The following is an 18,490-nucleotide window of genomic DNA, read 5'->3' as shown; positions in this document are numbered from 1 at the left end:
CGCATGCTTCGAGAATCATGGGAAGGTAGGGGCGACGACCCAGTCGTGGTGGAGTACGTGCTTAAGCTCCTCGAACGCTTAAGAAGGGCACAGGAGTTGTCAGGTGAAGCAATGGCAAAGGCCCAGCAGAGGGCCAAGGTTTATTATGATCGGACAGCCAGGGCCCGTCGTTTTGAGGTTGGCGATGAGGTCATGATATTGCGCACATCGCTAAACAACAAACTAGACGTGCAGTGGGAGGGCCCAGCACGAATTGTTCAGAAACTGTCGGACGTTAACTACGTGGTAAGTCTGCCAGGAAAGCGGAAAGCACAGCAAGTTTACCACTGTAATCTGCTCAAACCTTATAGACAAAGGGAAGCAGTGGTGTGCATGATGGTAAACGTTCCTGAAGAGCTTCCAGTCGAGCTTCCGGGACTAGGCTCAGTGACGAACAGGGAAGACACCGGTCAAGTCATTAGTGACCTTATCAGTAAAGCACCGCTGTCGCCCGAGCAGAAAACCGAACTACACCAGCTATTACAAGAGTTTCAAGGTCTGTTCTCTGAGAGGCCTGGTAGGACTTCGGTACTTACTCATGATATAGAACTTACCTCCCCAGAGCCAGTACGATCCAAGGCGTATCGGGTGTCACCCCGCCAGAGCGATATTATGGAGGCTGAGGTAAAGAAAATGCTACAGCTCGGTGTTATTGAGGCAGGTGAGAGTGATTATACCTCCCCTTTGATTTTAGTTGAGGTACCGGGCAAGGAACCTCGTCCTTGCGTCGACTACCGCAGGCTTAATTCCATCACTAAGGATCAAATTTATCCGATCCCTAACATCGAGGAGCGCCTTGAGAAAGTTAGTAGCGCTCAGTTTATTTCCACCCTAGATCTTGTCAGGGGTTATTGGCAGGTTCCACTTACAGAAGAGGCTAGTAGGTATGCGGCGTTCATTTCACCAATGGGAACATTCCGTCCTAAAGTGTTGAGTTTTGGTTTGAAGAACGCGCCATACTGTTTTTCAAGTCTCATGGATAAAGTGTTGCGGGGACAGCAAGAATTCGCTTTACCGTATCTAGACGACGTAGCGATATTCTCCGCATCCTGGTCTGAGCATATGACACACTTGCGGGCAGTGCTAACCCGCCTGCGCGAAGCAGGCTTGACAGTAAAGGCTCCTAAGTGCCAGTTAGCACAGGCCGAGGTTGTCTACCTCGGTCACGTGATTGGTCAGGGTCGTCGCCGCCCCTCTGAAATAAAAGTGGCCGCTGTGCGAGACTTTCCGCAACCGCGCACAAAGACCGATATTCGGTCGTTCTTAGGTGTCGCCGGCTACTATCAGAGGTACATCCCTAGGTACTCTGATATCGCGGCTCCCCTGACGGATGCTCTAAGAAAAACAGAGCCTCAAACAGTCGTCTGGGACGAGACCAAGGAAAGAGCTTTTAGCGCCCTAAAGAGTGCCCTAACAAGCCAGCCTGTGCTACGATCGCCAGACTATACAAAAGGGTTCATTGTTCAGTGCGATGCTAGTGAGCGAGGCATGGGCGTTGTACTGTGCCAACGGGAAAATGGAGAAGTAGAACACCCCGTCCTGTATGCTAGTCGTAAGCTGACCAGTCGTGAGCAGGCGTATAGCGCCACCGAGAAAGAGTGTGCGTGTCTCGTATGGGCCGTTCAGAAATTGTCATGCTATCTAGCCGGCTCGAGGTTTATCATTGAGACGGATCACTGCCCTCTCCAATGGCTGCAGACCATCTCTCCCAAAAATGGCCGCCTCCTGCGCTGGAGCCTCGCTTTACAACAATATTCCTTTGAGGTGCGTTACAAAAAGGGGAGTCTCAACGGTAACGCCGATGGCTTAAGTCGAAGCCCCTAACGTAGGAATCAGCCTCAAAATTGTTTGTTACTGATGTTTTTCTTCCTGAGGCAGGATTTTTTTTAACATATTGCTTTTGTTTAGTGTTTCAAAGTGATGATATGCTTTCTAGTGCAATTTTTCAATTTGTGGACGCGTTCTGAGTGATGCTAGACTACTGTAAGGAACTAGGCATTGGTATAAAAAGGGGAAAGAGCCTGGCAGGGCTTAGTGAGGGTTGTGCCGTGCTTGCTGACTGAGCGGTTGAGTTTTCAGCGTAGTTCTAACGCTTGCCGGGAACGAGAACAAAAATGTGAACTCTCCCGAAGTCACTTTGCAGTGTCCCGTGCGAACCTGAACGAGAGAACGAGGCCTTCTCTGTGCGCTGCGCTCAAGAAACGTCAAGGGACGCCCGACTTCGGTTATGAGCATCATCGAGCGACATCCCTCCGGACAGCGGATGCAGTCCCCTGTCCATCGGGATCTCCTTCCCCCGGCGGGGCGGTCTGTTACGATTCGCCTGCGACACGTGGTTTTGCCGGCGCCAACTGCGGCGGGGCGGCAGACATTTTGGCCCGATCGTCGTCGCCGCAACACTCATCGCCAGGTGTTTCCAGGCGCGTCTGCGGCGATGCGACCGCCTAGGGATCCCCCTCGCATTCCAGTCATTGTGCCCGAAACAGGCGATGCCAAAGCAGGGATCTCATTCCAGTTATTGGGCCCGAAACAGGCGATGCCAAAGCAGGGATCTCGTTCCAGTCATTGTGCCCGAAACAGGCGAAGCCAAAGCAGGGACCATCTTCTCGTTACAGTCATTGTGTCCGACCGGCAGCGCCACGACCAGTTGCTACGAGATCTTGCGCAGCGCCACGACCAGTTGCTACGAGATCTTGCGCAGCGCCACGACATGGTGCTACGGCATCGCTACGACAGTGTGCGTCACCATTAGCCCATTGTACATTCACGTGCTCGTCTTTTGAGGGGTTCCTTCTTGCCCTCAACTGCGAGAGTATAAAAACAGCTGCCCCCGGACGCCAGAGGAGGGCTCCGATTTCTTCTGCTGAGTGAAGTGCTCTCCCGTCTCTCTACTTCGGTCAAACCTGACCGCCAACTCTTTGCGATGTTAAAATAAACAAGTTGTTTCGTTGTTACCAGTCGACTCATGCTTTGCCGGGACCTTCGGATGCTTCGAGTTGTACCCCAGGCCGCCAGGCCAACGCTACCCTTGGGGCTTGCGACCCAGGTACAACCACGGGCGTCAGCGCCGAGTTCCCATCCGATCGTACCAGCAGTCAGATCCAAATAGGCGACGGAATCGACGGTGAAGCAAGAAAAAATACGCTCATACCGATTAAGCTATCAGAAAAAGTGCCACCACTTTAATTAACGTATTTTATCGATTATGTTCTTCAGTAGCGGCCCACCACGTAATCATCACTGATATCTACGTGCATGGTTTACATTGTTACGCTTTGATTAATTTAACCCTGAGGAGAGAAGGGGATACCGTTGGTCAGCTTACGCGCCAACAATGACAAAGAGAAGAAAGGCAGTGAGGCTAACCAGATGAGAGTTTTCGCTATGCTACCCTGCACAGAGGTGGTGGAAATGCAGTTTGGAAAGCTGGCAGACAAAGAGACATAAAAAAAAAATCCAGAAAGGGCGTTCCAATTACAGGTGTTCGCACAGGAAGGTGGATCGTAAGAAACGCAGTAACGCTTGCATAGTCTTCTGATGATGCTAAGTTCCGTCGATATTGAACTCTTTTGTCCGACAGAGGCAACGAAGAATATGAAAGCGATGATGAGGTTATTGTTATCACCGAAATAGTGCACTATGTTGCCATGGCGTCATGCTCTCGCGTATGTACGCAGGATTTTTTCGTATTTTCGCACTCCGCCATATCTTTCTATCCTGCCATCATTTTCTCTCTTCAAACTGGAGGCAGTTCTTATTGCGTCTCGGCTTTTATTTCTACGTCTCCCTCTTAGCGATAGGAAGAATTGCAAAAAAAAAAAAAAAAGAAAAGAGGCCAGAGGATGGTTCCGGGCCAGTGTAATACCACGAATGCTCTGCCTCTAGTCTATACAGTTCAGATGCTCATTGTGACACAGAACGTAACGACAACAAATGCAGTACTGCGGCGACGCAGCCAGTGACAAACTAGAAAAACAATCAAGTTAGAATTCAACTGAAACATATTTCTCCACCGAGCTTTGCAACTTACAGACAGATTCAGAATGACATCAAATTGTTCCCCTATCCCTTCGCATGGCGCATCTATTGTCTCGGAGGCTATATAACCCCCGACCCCTTCGCGGCCCTTCCCTCCTTATCTTCCTCATCAGGAAAAAGAGACTGAAGCGTATCTCCGCTGATGTAACACTCGCATTTTCGCCCTAACAGGCTTATTGGATGACAATGGGGCCTGCTGCGATGCGTTAAGGGAATTCATTGCCGTAGCTGGCCCCGACAAGGGGCCAAGCGGTGTCAACGACCTTTGCGGGGACCATTTTCCACGCTGTGCGCGAACAAGCGCCGGCGCCTAATGAAAGCGATCCGGCCACGAGAGTCAGTGCCAGCCAGTCGTTCCTGGGCGGCCGCAAGATGGAGCGGCTGTCTGCAGCCTCCACAGTCGCGCTCTGGGCTCGTCGTTCAGCCGTCGCGCTTGCTCGCTGCCACTGTTGGCTCTCTCGCTCTTCTCGTCGTGCACAAGCTACGTCAGCAGCGCGGCTATCGAAGCCAACTGCGCCCCGCCGACCGAAGCAGACACAAATGACTTCGGAGAAGGCACGGCAGCAGGCGTTCTCTACAACGAGCCGAGAAGACGGTAAGCCACACTAGGATTGGAAACAGCGCTGCTCGGGCAACATTGGCGGTGCAAGAAAGCAACCAGTGAAAAGGGCAACACACCAATAGAAGCGGCCGACAAAAAAGAAAACAAAAAGCGAACGGAGCATGGGAGGAAACGGGACCGCGGAAAATCTAGTACACTGTAGAAATACCATGTGAACAAAAAAAGAAAAGGAAGTGAAACGATATAGCGCGAAAGAAAACAGTTGGTTACACAGCATATAAAAATTGTAAGGGGAACGCAACTACGCCGTAAACAGATGTAAAGACGAAGCAAGGGTTCATCGCTTGAAGAGAAAAGAAAGGACGCCGCCGGTCGAAAGCCCACTCGTTGTACGCGACTCACGTTCTTTTGGGCCGCGCATCTTTATTTAGAGGAGGTGACGAAGGATCAAAGCGCGGCAGAAAAACAAAACATGAACATTTGCTGAGGGGCAATCCGAAGCCAACCTAACATGCGAATGAAAAATGCAGGCAGCAGGCACCAAGTAGAGTTTTTACCTCCGACGTTCACGGTGTAGTGGTGCGCTCCCGGGCTACGAAAGAACTGAGGTTAGTGCTGGTGAAGGCTGCACAGGGCACCAGACCGGCCTGTCTCGCTCTCTTCGTGTTCACACTCTGAAATGCTGCACTTTAGATGTTCCAGATGCCGGAGAGGCTGTATATAGTGCGTACAAGCACGCGTTTCTGTTTCATTGTACGTGGTTTTCTGATGACCAAAACCTGGAGACGGTGCGATAATATTCTGAAATAAGGATATCAAATCCGCGCGACGAATAACTGTACAGAAGCACGCGAATGAAAGCGCTAGTGCTCGTCCCCCCACCTTTTCCTTAAATTTTTTTTTTCACCCGCATATTTAGCTCGTTTTCCATGCGAAACGAAGACGTCGACAAGCTTCACTAACCCACCCAAACATACGCGTCACTCGCTCACCGTAACTGAATGTAATTTCGCTAGAACCGACGCTGAAGCCACTTGCCGACGTGCAAAATACGACGTTTGAGAGATTGTCTCGCACAAGCAGTCCCTAAGGTCGCCACGACGACGTTGTATATACATACGTTTCGAATCCCATATTGACGAAAAGAGTTGATACGGATCCAGTCAAAAGCACAAGCGACGCACGAGCGGCACAGACGAAAGGAGCTTGCGAAGCGTGGCGCGCGACTTGGCGGCGAATGAAGACGTCTCGCGGAGCCCTGCCTGGTGGCACGCGGCGACGGGTGAGAGATGAGCCTCCTGCGGCCCGATGTGCGTTCCCCGCGGAGCGAAAGAGCGCCGAGGCGACCCTCCTGACCTTGGCACAGCAGTGGCCTGTCAGGCAAACGCGTTGCCACGGCGGACGCAGGACTTACGACTGGGCGAAAAAATGCGAGGCGTGCGCAGGTACCGAGAATCCGAGGCGTTCACTTCTGCCGCTTGGCGCCACAGTGTCACGGGCGAGTGCCTCTCCCATCGGATGCCGCCAACTGCGTGACTTGATGAACAACTTTACGAAGCTTAAACGACCAGCCAGACGACTCATTCTTAGCCGCTTGTCATTGAGCGCGCGCGCAGAAGACAAAACGACCTGCCCACTGCATCTACGAGACATGCATACAGTGGAGCTCTGTTTATTCCATTCCTGGTTCATTATTTACTCTTCTAAACTTGCGACCCACGAAATTACTAGTAGAAGTATTTCCCTTCATGGTATAATTGGGACTCTGTACCGCAATCGACCAGGTCTGAGAATTCCAATTGAAGTTTGTATGAGGATAAAGTTCCTCCCGTACCAGCCGCGGTATACCTCGAGATTGCGGGCTCGATCCCGGCCGCGGGGGCCACATTCAGATAGGGGCGAAATGCATAAATACTCGTGTGCTTAGGTTTAGGTACGCGTTAAAGAACCCCAGGTGGTCGAAACTCATCCGGACTGTGCCACTACGACGTGCCTCATAATCAGATCGTGGTTTTGGCACGTAGAAACCTAGAATTTAATGTTACACCCGCAGATCGAGACGAGACGCAGATCGAACTTCTGAGCGAAAGTAAAAAGAATGCGGCAGCGTTCATCGTAGGAAGTTACAAAAGCTCATGCTATTCCTGTACACGTTATAGGCATAGTATCCGCTCTTCAAAAACTCCCCTGCTTTGTTGACATTCCTGTAAACTTGACCATACGTAGAAGGGAAGCGACGGCACACCTCTAGTGGAGCAATAAATTTGATTTTGCTAATGCCTAGCGCGCAGAAGTTCAATACCAGTCGCAGGTATCTCAGTTCTGTAAACTGCGTCTGTTAGATCATCTTAAGGGGACAAAATTTATGTATGATGCTTGAGTTCAAGTGAAATTGTTATCATGTTTACGATGCTTTCTAAAAAGTTCCGCTCACAGATTAGCGGTATATTTCATTGTGGTTAAAATATAACATTTTGTCCGCTCAAAAGCTCAAAAGTCCTAAAAGCTGCAGTTTACGGATTAATATACTGATTCGTAAAGTGGAGTCCTTTCTTCTTTTTCAATAAATTTGCGCTTTTCAGCAATTCTCGTTCGAAAAGTGATTGCCAAATTATCAAATATGGGCCAATACAGTCGATAGAGTTTAAGCGTTTTTCTTTTAAATGCAACAAACCTAATCAGATGAGACCTTGTGGATGCCGACAAAAACGGCCTTTCCGTTTTTGTGTACTCAAATAGGGGCTTCTGATGTAAAGCTTGCTGTATACAGATCCTGAGTGTGCATATTTGCGATAAGTTAAGCTGTGTTGGTAAAGTGCACTTCTGTAATACCAGTAACACCGGTGCTACACGAGGGCACACACCTGAACACATCGTCCTAGCGATGTAAGCGACGCGCGATGTTGTGCAACGGCAGCTGCAGCACACATTAAGCGGCCGGGCGCCGGTTCCGTGGCGTGCGTTTTGCGCGTTTGGCCCCGCGTTTTCGCAAGGCTGCGCGCGCTTTGAGGGCGGCGTTTCTTTTTGACGCGCAAGCATCAAATGTCCCATTGAGCGAAACAGTCGGCGTCTGTAGCAGCGAAACGGCACCTAAATTCCCACTGGCTGCGGCGCCACGACACGTGCGCGCCTCGACGGAGCAGAGCGGGCGAAAGGGCACGCCTGCTGCCGCGCCAGCTCTTGTGAGGGGAGAGGGCATCTGCGCGACGCCACCTCACCCTCGCTCTCGGAAGCCAGCGTCATCCGCGCGTTCCACGCGAGCTCTCGCCCGCGTTCCAACTCCGCCTCGGTAATTGTTGTAAAGAATGAATGTCTAAAAAAAAGAAACAAAATAAATTCGAAAGGAAAAGCGTTAGCGGGAACGAGTTTCCAACCTACGACCCCATGCTCACAAGCCAAGTGTCTTACCCACTGGACCAGGCAAAGCGCCTCAATGCGCTCGCATGCCCGCGAGGAGTTCCTAACTCGAAAGGCAGCGTTCAATGGGACGTTAATGCTTTCGTATTCACAACTCGTGAGGAGTGCTTAGGTGTGCTTGGATTTTTGCAATCGCACGTGGCGAGCCGAAGACGCAACTCGAAATGAGGGAAGGGAGTCCGGAAAGTTGGTACCGCGATCGTCCAATATGGCTGCTGATGATCCCTGACCGACCCCCCCGATGAAGGGAAGCAGGCACTCGCTCTCTTGTCTCTCGCCGAAAAGCGACACTGCTCGCGAAGAGAGAGCGTCCCGAGCGAGCAGCTGCTTCGCGTGGCCGTGGCGCCGATAAATAAAACGAAGCACTCATAAATTGTACACGACGAAAAAAAAATAAAAGAAGAAGAACGAGCACGACAGCAAAGAAGAGATCCGCAGCGGTACGCCTGCAACGCTGGTCGGCAGCGCGATTGATTTCGTTATCATCTTTAAGGGCGCTCTAAAAATGACACAAATGAACATGGAGTGGAGCTGATTTATGTCGAATAAGAAGTTTTTCCCAAACTTGTTTACTTGATTGAGAAGTCTAAATGTGCAGCAACGAAATAGCAGTTTAATTGTACAGTTTCTTAAGTTCCCGAAGCTTGGGCTACGAGGGACGCCGTATATCCTCAAGCAGAATGACGTGCCATTCTTAGGACGAATTTCAAACGAGCTGCTGCTGCGAAAATGACATGGTGCAAATAGCTTCTGCTCGTGAAGGCCTGAAGAAAACTATATGGCTTGTGTTATTTGGCTTCATTCCGCCTCTTTCGTTTTCGACGAAACGCTCGCGGTACGCGCGACGAGCAACGGTATGCCCCAGGACAGCTCTTTAGCTACTGACTCCTTTAGCAGCTGACCCTCTTTCACGTTCGAATCGATTCTGTGACAAGCAGTGGCCTCCGGTTCAATGAACGTCCCCCTCAGAGCTTCGCAACGTTATAGCGAAAGAAATAAAGCTAAAGCAGACGAAGTACCTACGCCACCATTCCTGCAAATAATGAGATCGTTTCGGACAGCCTCGTGGCTCCGCGTTTGCTCGGTCACTCGTTTTTTTTTTTTTTTCCTTACTTTTGTGTCTTCCTTTTTAAGGTTCCCGACTCTGAATCACGGAAATAATATTTTGCCGGGTACATTTTTTTTTTCGAAATGTCTCGTTCGGGGAGCATATGAATGAGTTTTCAGTGCGTATATACACAGAAGCCTTTTTTTTTTTTTCATGTCAAACACAGGTGCGACCGCCGCCACGCGCATTCGCGAGAGGCTGAAATAGCTGGCCGCGCCTATAGCAGCCTGTTTATGTCCACGCTAATGAACGAAGGCTGCCAGCCGTGGCAAAAGAAAAACGCCAGCGGGGCTCTTAACTCCTGCGCGGGCAGAGGAAATCGTCTACAGAACTATGAATAATGCACACGCGGGGGAAGTCAATACATGAATTAAGCGTGTTAGGCGCCAATCGAGCGTCGATATAAGGGGCTGGGCGAAACTGCCGCTTGGATCGACGCAAGCGCGGCCAGCTCCGCGCAGTATCATGCGTGTCGTTCGTCTACCCGCGACGAGGAGGAGCCGCCTGCAAATCATGAAGAGAAGCAGAACGCGGCCGGCCCAGCTGCGGAATATGTGTGCTCATCGACAAACTCTGCGCTTATAGTGTTACGCTTCTCGCGAGCCATTAGTATAATGCACCACCTATATATACGGCACGAGCGTGGGCGAAAAACAAAGGAGAGAAAAGAAGAAAACAAACAAACAAACAGGAAATGCAAAGAAATGAATATACATATAGAGAGAAAAAAGGTGCAATCTTGCCAAACACGCGTCTCTAGATTTGCACGCGGCATTTTCACCCTTCATTTCCACGCAGGTCGGCGCTGCTGTCGGTGTTCACTTTGTGAACAAAGAAAAAAAAAGGGAACTGCATGCATTAACGCCCCTTAAGAATAGCATTCGCGATGTAGAAAAAAAGAAGACACACGCAGACACGCCCCATTTATCGTTAATCTGAAAAGGCACGATATAGAGTGCGAGTAAGAAATCCATTATTGAATGAAAAGAAAAGGCTGAGAGGGAAAAAAAACATATTAGGAATAGATTTCCGTTGCCCACAAATGGGCGCACATCCGCCCACGCAGACCACCTTGCGCTAACGGAACGGGCACACGAAAGTGACAAATAGTCGCCGAGCGCGAGCCGTATTTTTTTTTTATCCCGTAAACGCACTCACTGGCTTCGAGATATCTGCAGGTTTTGTTACGTTCATTATTATTGATTCTATCTTAAGCGAAGACGCGTCAGAGAGCTCAATTATCAATCTGATCTGGCAGTAAGCACTGACCGATGCTTTCTTTTTATCGTACGCTGAAGATATACAGTCATCACTGCTCATGATATAGTTTTAATATGGCAATTCACATTCCTCCAAAGCTCCGAAAGCTCCAAAAAGTGACTGCATGATGCGGAGCATATTGCGGCATAAAATACTACAAAATGCTTCGATAATACCGCATGAAATCGCATGTTGCACTATATACTTATCTCTCACCAGCAGACATGCGAGTACTGAATTAAAAAAAAAAAATTAGGAAAATGCACATTTAGCTCAAGAAAACAACGATTATTTTGTTTATCTCTTCTTCAGGAAAGCAAAAAACAAACAAAAATTTTTTTTCTACCTTAAGCGGTCTTACAAGGACTTCTTTCCTATTATAACGAATAATTTTTCTATAGGTCGTTGAAGACTAGACAACCTCTAATGCGAAAAAAGAAATGTATATATATATCGAAAGATTTTGATCCTAAACATCAAAACAGCGGATGGAGGTGGGCGGGAGAAGCGGGGGAAGCTTTCTAAACGCCTTCTAAACGCTTTTTAAGCGCCGTGCTCAAGCTGCGTTTGTGAAGCTTCTCAAATGGGTTCAGAAACACACTCTGTGTCACCTCAGGACACCCTAACGTCAAAAACAGCAAAGGTTAATTGCCGCGCTGCCCGAGAACACGAGCATAGGAAGTGATGCCCGGAGGCAAAGGATCACGCAAAGATTGTTCGACAATCGAAGCGACTATATTCGCAGTAAACAGAAAAAAGGAACAACCATTAAGTCTGCACCGCATACTTGTCGGAATGCAGCTTGTAAGATCATTGCAACTGACGTATAGGGGGTCTTTTTTTTTTTTTTTCTGCTGTAACTTTGATAGTGCGCGAAAGTTTGAAGGCATGCTTAGGGAAGCTTACGGCGAGTTCTCGTTACTTTTAACCCCTTATAAGAGAAGGACGAAGTAAAAAGCGAACCGAGGACCCACCTCATCAAAACTGGCACATATGTAGCTTCGTATATCAACAGCCGATATGTGCTCCTTGCATTATTGCTGTTTTGTGGTTCAAATATCTCGTCCGAATGTCGTTATTATTATTATTATTATTATTATTATTATTACTATTATTATTATTTCATAAGGAAAGTACGACGACATAAAAATCGGCAGATTCTGGAATAGATACTGTCGGACACGCGGTAGCCTGTGTTTAGCCCAGCAGCTGATACATGAACACCGGCCAGCACAAGAGGGGAGGGAAGAAAAGCGCAAGTGAAAGACAAATGTATGCATACGGAGAGGATTCACAATATTTACACCAAATTTCAAACGAAACCTAATATCTGACGGTTCCAATATAATAGAAAGAAAATCCATGCGCTCGCGCCGTGGTCCCGCGGCCAGAGCAATGCCTCAGTGCAGTCGGCTGCTGCGAAGGCCACGCCGCGACGGGTAGCGGTGACCCGCTCGCTGCGAAGCGAAAGCCGTGAAACGCGGTGTAGTGAACGGTCGAGCGCCTCAGGGGCTGTGCACAATCGGGACAGCTCTCTCTGCCAACGAGCCCAAGTGCGCGCTTGACGCAACTGCGGCCACAGGCATACGGTATGTAGTAAGGGAAGGAAGTCGGTACCTCGCCTTATGCGCGAAACGGCCGGGGCTCATAAAAAGATTGCCGAGTAATAGGATTCCTAGTTTCTCGCCCTATGTACAAACGTTCTGCGGCAGTGAGCAAGCAAAAAAAAGAAAAAAAAGGGGGGTGGGCGGGGGAAAGAGCGCGAGAGAAACTCCCGAGAAGCTCACCAACCTCGCCTCGTCAACCAACGGAGGTCAGCGATGGTTGGACGACACGGGGTGGTTGGCGATAAAAAAATGTCACCGCCCCTTCCAGTCCGTGAAGATGGTCGAACAGTGAAGCTGTGTTAGTTACACCGAGTGTTACACCATGCAAGTGAAACTTCGGAAGCAGTCTATACTGTGGATCTTTTGTTTCGCCATTCTTTCACCTGATTTTCGCTTTTGCATGCTTCGCGTGGTGAACATCCTTTAGGAGTGCTTTTTTTCTGCGGTTCTCCCAGTGTTAGTATTATTATTATTATTATTATTATTATTTTGCTCGTGAGGTTTCTGTCTGCGTTTTACCGTGCTTTTCTTTTGTTTCTTTCTTTCGCGTGCAAGTTGCATTGTCCCTTTTTTTGCGCGCCAGTAATGAGAGTAAGATGCGGGCGCTGCAATCGTTTTGAAGATTGGTTGGATTCGTTTGACGATTAACGTGGCTGTCGTCACATCTTGCTGGCGCAAGAATTGCCGGCAGCTACGCGCTCCTAGTATCGCGTTTCAATCGCTGGGCGCTGTTCCTTGGCCGCAAACCGCCAGCATAACATTCGTTTCTTTCGCAGCAGGGTGGAATCGGTCGCCGATATATTCGATGCCGATCGGGCTCGATTGCCAGAAACGCACCGTGTGACAACCGTATACAATTCGCGTATAACATCGCATTCTCACAGGGGGAAAGGGGTCACTCCAACCCCTTTACCCCTGTTTAGCTCTTCTTTTTCCTCTCCCGGTAGGTCACGTGGCTCATTTTTAGCCAAGTCCGACGATGACGGCACGGGGTCCGCATAAACTGCTTAGCTGTAGAAGCTTTATGAAACAGGAATAAGCCGAATGGCTATGGGTTGATGATTGAAATTTACTTGATCATTGAAGTTCCCTGCGTGGAGGTTATAATCCTGTTTCCCCTATGCACGATTCACCGAACGAAAACGGCGTGCTTTATCTTATATTAAGTATGACGTGAAATGCGTGAGCGAAGCTTCTGTCGCAACCCTCTACGAAAACGATGAAACCACACTGGCAGCTTCATTCGCGCCCGCATAAAGGGAAACGGCGATAATATGGCTTGTGGGCTGCTTATGCGTTGAATAGTGCTGACAAAGGATAAAACAGAGCGAGAGGTTTCAATATCTGCGTGCCGCCCTTGTATGAAGAGCCACAAAATAAATTTCAAGCATGCGGAATTGTCGACAGGCAAGCCCTTATTGATAATGAAGCATTGACTTGTTATAAGCAACCGGCTGTCGTCGGCGGCATACAAGCGCTATAAAAGGCGCGAAATTTAATTTAGTTAATTGCACTAGCCCTTGGTCAAACAGTGACGCTGCAAAAGAAGCTGATTTGCACCGAATCAACGGCGATGGCGCTATGTCGCATCTCCCTCGTTTCGCATGATTGTCATTGACATGTGCGAAACGGTGACACTTCACTGTGTCTGCGAGTCGAAGAACAGTATTAAAAAATATATTATTACTTTCTATACTTCTTTTGTGAGCACCGAAAGATTGGACACCCAATAGAGAAACGAGTGAAGATACCAAATAACGAGGAAAAAAGTGTAAAGAACTTGCTAGCAATTCATAAGTGCGATTATATAGCTAATTCTGCGTCTGCACACGTCGGGAGACAAAGCAGAAGGCATGGTGATAGAAAAAATAAGTTTTAGAAAAGCAGGCTCGTGGCTCGTCGAGCTCTCAAAGTACTGACACTAATTGAAGAACACATATGCGAAAGATGCCTATTGGTGAACAGCCTATCCACTTTTTAAAACCGGTAACAACAATTTACATGGCCTTATTATGAAATGCTCTATTATGCGCTTGCAAAGAATCTTTTTGTACGCTTATATTATTATCCACACGAATATGCATCCACCACTTGTTAGGAAGCTACTACGCGAATTACCGAATATACTGATAATTTCGTCGTGGTACAGCAGGCTGCTGACGATTAAGCTTAGAACAATTTGAATGGTGGTGTTTTAGCCATTATAAGCCATTATCACTATGATTTACGCTGGTTCGTATACATTTTTCTCAGTTAAGTAATCAAGAAACAAGAACCAATTTAACAGCGTGCGTGAAATATTTATTTCGTCGATGAAATTAATATAACCTACATAAAAGAATTCACCTCGAATCAACTTCGGAACATGTAGTAGGTCAAGTATTAATGTTACTTGAGCTACTATATTGTTTTAGAAACTAAAGAACCTGTATAGTCAAGGCGCTCGAACACCCGTGCTTTTACGCGGGAACACTACGTTCACTCACCTCACATAACGAGCCCCTTCAGCGTCCCTACCGTAGACGCGTTCCAATTGGCAGCAAGAAACAGCTGAGCGAGATGTCACGCGCAGTTTTAGCACTTGCTGTCCTCCACGTGAAACGCTCGGTAGCGTCACCGACTGGTTCGAGAAAGTGCGACGATCAGGTCCGCGCGGTCAGGACCAGCTGGAGTCTTTCGCAACTGTTATTTGTTTTGCTCAAGTTGTTCCCACAACGGCGACGTGCAACTGACAGGCAGCGCCTTAACAGTCCTTCCGTCGTACGCACACCGTCACATGGTGCTCCGCCGAGGGGGGCACATTTCACCTCCGATCTGCAGCCAGATGCGAACCGGCGAAGTGGCCAGGTGCGACCAGCGCTGCACACGCCGAGCGAAAGAGAGTGCGCGCCCTACAGACCAGGAGCGCGAGCACACGGCGCCCGACGAGCGCCGCAGACCGACATGCACTGGCGCAGTGAGAGTCTCGAAACACGCCGGTGAAACCACTCCCCGCGGCGGATGGGAGGGGCGGGAACGATCCACGCATGCGTCCCGGGACTCGCGGGGGCGCCTCGGTCGCATCGGACTACGAGGTGGCGCCCTCAGAGCCCGGTCCATGATGCCGCGGCTTGCCTGCCAGCATTCGGCCAAATCGAACCGCGCACATGGGAGCTGTTAAGGCGCGGCCTACGCGCGGTCCCGTAAAAGGGACCGGTTTCTCATGACTTTCTTGGCATGAGTATTTTCTGCGTTGCCCGTGGATCATCGGCCGTGGGCAGGGCGTAAGAATAACGCAGCGCGAGCGCGGGTGCAACTGCTGTCACGGAGAATTGATTAGCGACCGGGCCTCTGGAGATAAAGTAGCACTCATTTGTGCATTGACGCTGTATGAAAAGGTGAGAAGAGCCCTGCGGGCCGATGAAGATTCTTGGGAAGCTGATGGTACATAATGCATATTTGTTATCTGGCTAAGAAGGAAGCGTGAAGGCGCAAAGCATATATATATTTCATTTTGTTTACGTGCCAAGTATAGGTGACTCACCTCTAGTAAGGGCGCTTCCCCGAAGAGCCTTAAAGCCCTTCGAGAAATCACAATCTGATGTTTTCTGTTGCAGCATCCTAGCCTAAAAGAAAGAAAGAGCGCGCGGAATAACACGCTAATTTTCAGAAAGCGAGAGGAAAAGAAATGCACAGGGGAAGTTACCCAGACGGAGGGGTGGGAGGGGCATGTCCGGCTGAAATATAAAATTAGATTGTGGGGCTTAACGTCCTGAAAATGCACGTTAAGTTATGAAGGATGGCTCCGGATTAATTTCGATCTCCTGTTTCTTTCTTCCCCCCCCCCCTTTTTTTTTTTGAACCTGTACCCGAGGCACGGTACACTAGCGCTTTTGCGTTCTGCAACCATCGGAATCGCGGCGTGGAAACGAACCCGCGTACTCGTGCTCAGCCGCACAACGCCACTGAGCCACCGCGGTGACTGTGCGTCCGGTTTGGTAGTCTGCATTTGGGGAAGGGGGTACTGTGGTTGCAAATATCTCTTGAGCTCTCACTCGAAAGAAGAAGTTGTGAATAATGTGAAAGCCTTTTGTTACAGGCACGCCGTGGGGCGCATCACCGGAGGAGTCGCCGGACGCGTGATCGAGATTCAGTGGCGTTAGAGGCGCTCTTATTATTCTGTATATATAAGCGGGAGAAGGACCCTCACGTTACTCGCGTCTCCAGAGCGCTACAGGAGGGTCACGTAAGCCGCAATGAAGAAATAAGAATCTTCCCTAGTCCCGTGCTTCGAGCGTGAAAGGATGCAGGTCTCCGGCCTGCATATTGGTCGTCACCTGGGCTGCGCGCAGCTCAGAACGCGCAATTCCGAATGAAAGCTCATGAGCGTTTTCAGTGAGTGAGCTGGACAGACCTGGAACCAGATTCATGAGGTTCTTCGTTTTTAGGTTTTCGCCATTGGCCGCAGTCTCCGCTATTTGCTCTTTCGTTATGGCGATTGACCGGCGCACGTCCTTGAGAACCGTTCTTGCATCAGCGAATGGTTTCGTGAATCGGGGCCCAATATGGTGCAAGACACGCTCCACACGCATTTCAGAAGTGTAGATGCACCACTGATATAGTATACAATTTAGTGGTCATATTAAACGTCAACAAGATGGTAGATTTATCGCACCTATTACACTCTTAGTCATCGAACCCGAATTCGCTTTTGCAGCAGATTGGTTCTATTTCTTCCATCGCGTTAATTCCATGCTCAAATAACAACAATGAGAGAGAGAGAGAGAGAGAGAGAGAGAGAGAGAGATCGAGCTTTTTATCAGAAGGCATCGTGTTTAGCTGCCGACATGCTACACTGCAACGGATGGGACTAAGTGAAAGAATGGCTCTTGAGGAAGGTGGGCATAAACATTTAACAGCGAAAAAAAGAAAAGAAGTAGAGGTTTCGCGATTCTGTTGGAATTATAAGTGTCGAAGGCGACGGATGCAGGCATTTAGTACAGTGTGATCTTCACGGTGAATGCAAAACGAAATAAATGCAGCAGAAACATTTTGATGAGCGGAGAAGGGTGAGTCACAGTTTCGAGAGCAAGCCCGTTGTGTCGATGTATGAAAAAAAAAAAAGAGTAAGGAAACGAGTTAAGGGTTCTGCACTGTTTTCACGGGCAAAAGCATGAACCCAACATCAATTTCAATCTCGGAGATTTTTGGTGGAGCTCTTTCAAAGCGAAGCTTTCTTGGCGAACCCTCCCAGACTTTCCTGGTTGTGGGTTCTGCTGCTGTCTTGCCCAATGAGCGCGTGCTATGCGTCGCGTAGCACGTGCGCGAGAGAGCATGTGCGCACGCGCTGACTTCCATTAGGCCGTGGAGGCACGAATCAAATGGGGGAAAAATGGTCAAGCTGATGCCCTGTCTTCGCTTCGTACTTCTCCCATCACACGTCTGTCCTCAGCATTCTTCCCTCGACAAACATCAAATGCGTCTCTCTGTGATCACTACGTCGATGTCTCGCAGTGTGCATCCACACGACTGCTGTTTGCATCTTGGCTTCGATTGAACAGTGTAGCGCATAAACACAAACATTGGATCACAGTAATATTGTGGCCGGTATTCATGTAATTACACGTTGCACAGATAACAATGAAGACAATTGTACGCATCGCATTTAGTTTCACGAACGGTTCGCGTCACAGAAATTGCAACACGTGCGTTGCATATACATATATTTTTTACGGTAATACAGTATAGGATTCGGTCGTCTCTGTGTAAGCAAAGATTTCTGCTCAAGCTATACTCCATGGCGCCGCAGTAGCCCCAATGACTAGCCGCAGTTAGGGAAAGCAGTTGCGCTTATTGGAAGCAATGATACTGACGTTGTAGGGTCAACATACGTAGTATAGATTCTCGCTGCCTCACGATGGAAAACAGGTGATGAGGTGACGTGCGGTAGTTGATATATACTTTAGCCGCCCTGTTCCAATCACGTCAAGCTCACGAAGACAGCTGTGGAGTTACATTCGTTCGCGAGCACCTCTGACGTCTATAGCACGTAGGAGCAGAGGGTTGGAATGAGGTCAGGTGAGCGCTGTTTAGACACGCTTGCCGCCATGTTCAATGCCCTTTTATGTGCCTGACGCATGAACCTTCAAAGGGTTCCTCACCACGCTCCAACGTAAGCCTTTGTTATGCACTGCAAATTCTAAAGCACCGTATAGAGAGTATGCGCCTCCAAAAAAGAGTTTTTTGTGAGTGTCTAATAATACCGGAGATAGACACAAATAAAATGTTGAGAGAGGAAGAGGCGAGGAGGCAAGGTGCTCTTCCCGCTACAAGGGCTCTTTTCCATTGCATCGAACAGGGACATTCCTTTATTGCTTTCTAATATATCGGTACCGAGAGCTTACGTCACGTAAACGTGACGATGCGAGAGCATTACTGGGCTCGTTGTGCGACCCCGACGTCATCAAAAAACCGTGGCAG

General features: G+C 48.9%; 1 protein-coding gene across 1 annotated transcript in view; it reads right to left on the bottom strand.

The window, feature by feature from the left end:
- Positions 1-14,972, bottom strand: part of LOC142563742 (protein O-mannosyl-transferase Tmtc3-like) — a 427,622-nt gene extending 412,650 nt beyond the window's left edge. The window contains exon 1 of the mRNA XM_075674346.1: positions 14,518-14,972. The gene's annotated coding sequence lies outside the window, so the exon portion shown is untranslated. The remainder of the gene's footprint in view (positions 1-14,517) is intronic.
- Positions 14,973-18,490: the final 3,518 nt, after the last annotated feature.

Source organism: Dermacentor variabilis, chromosome 1 (assembly GCF_050947875.1).
Source record: "Dermacentor variabilis isolate Ectoservices chromosome 1, ASM5094787v1, whole genome shotgun sequence".
NCBI lineage: Eukaryota > Metazoa > Arthropoda > Arachnida > Ixodida > Ixodidae > Dermacentor > Dermacentor variabilis.
The sequence above is the reverse complement of the archived record's forward strand: the minus strand, read 5'-3'. Positions and strand labels throughout refer to the sequence as shown.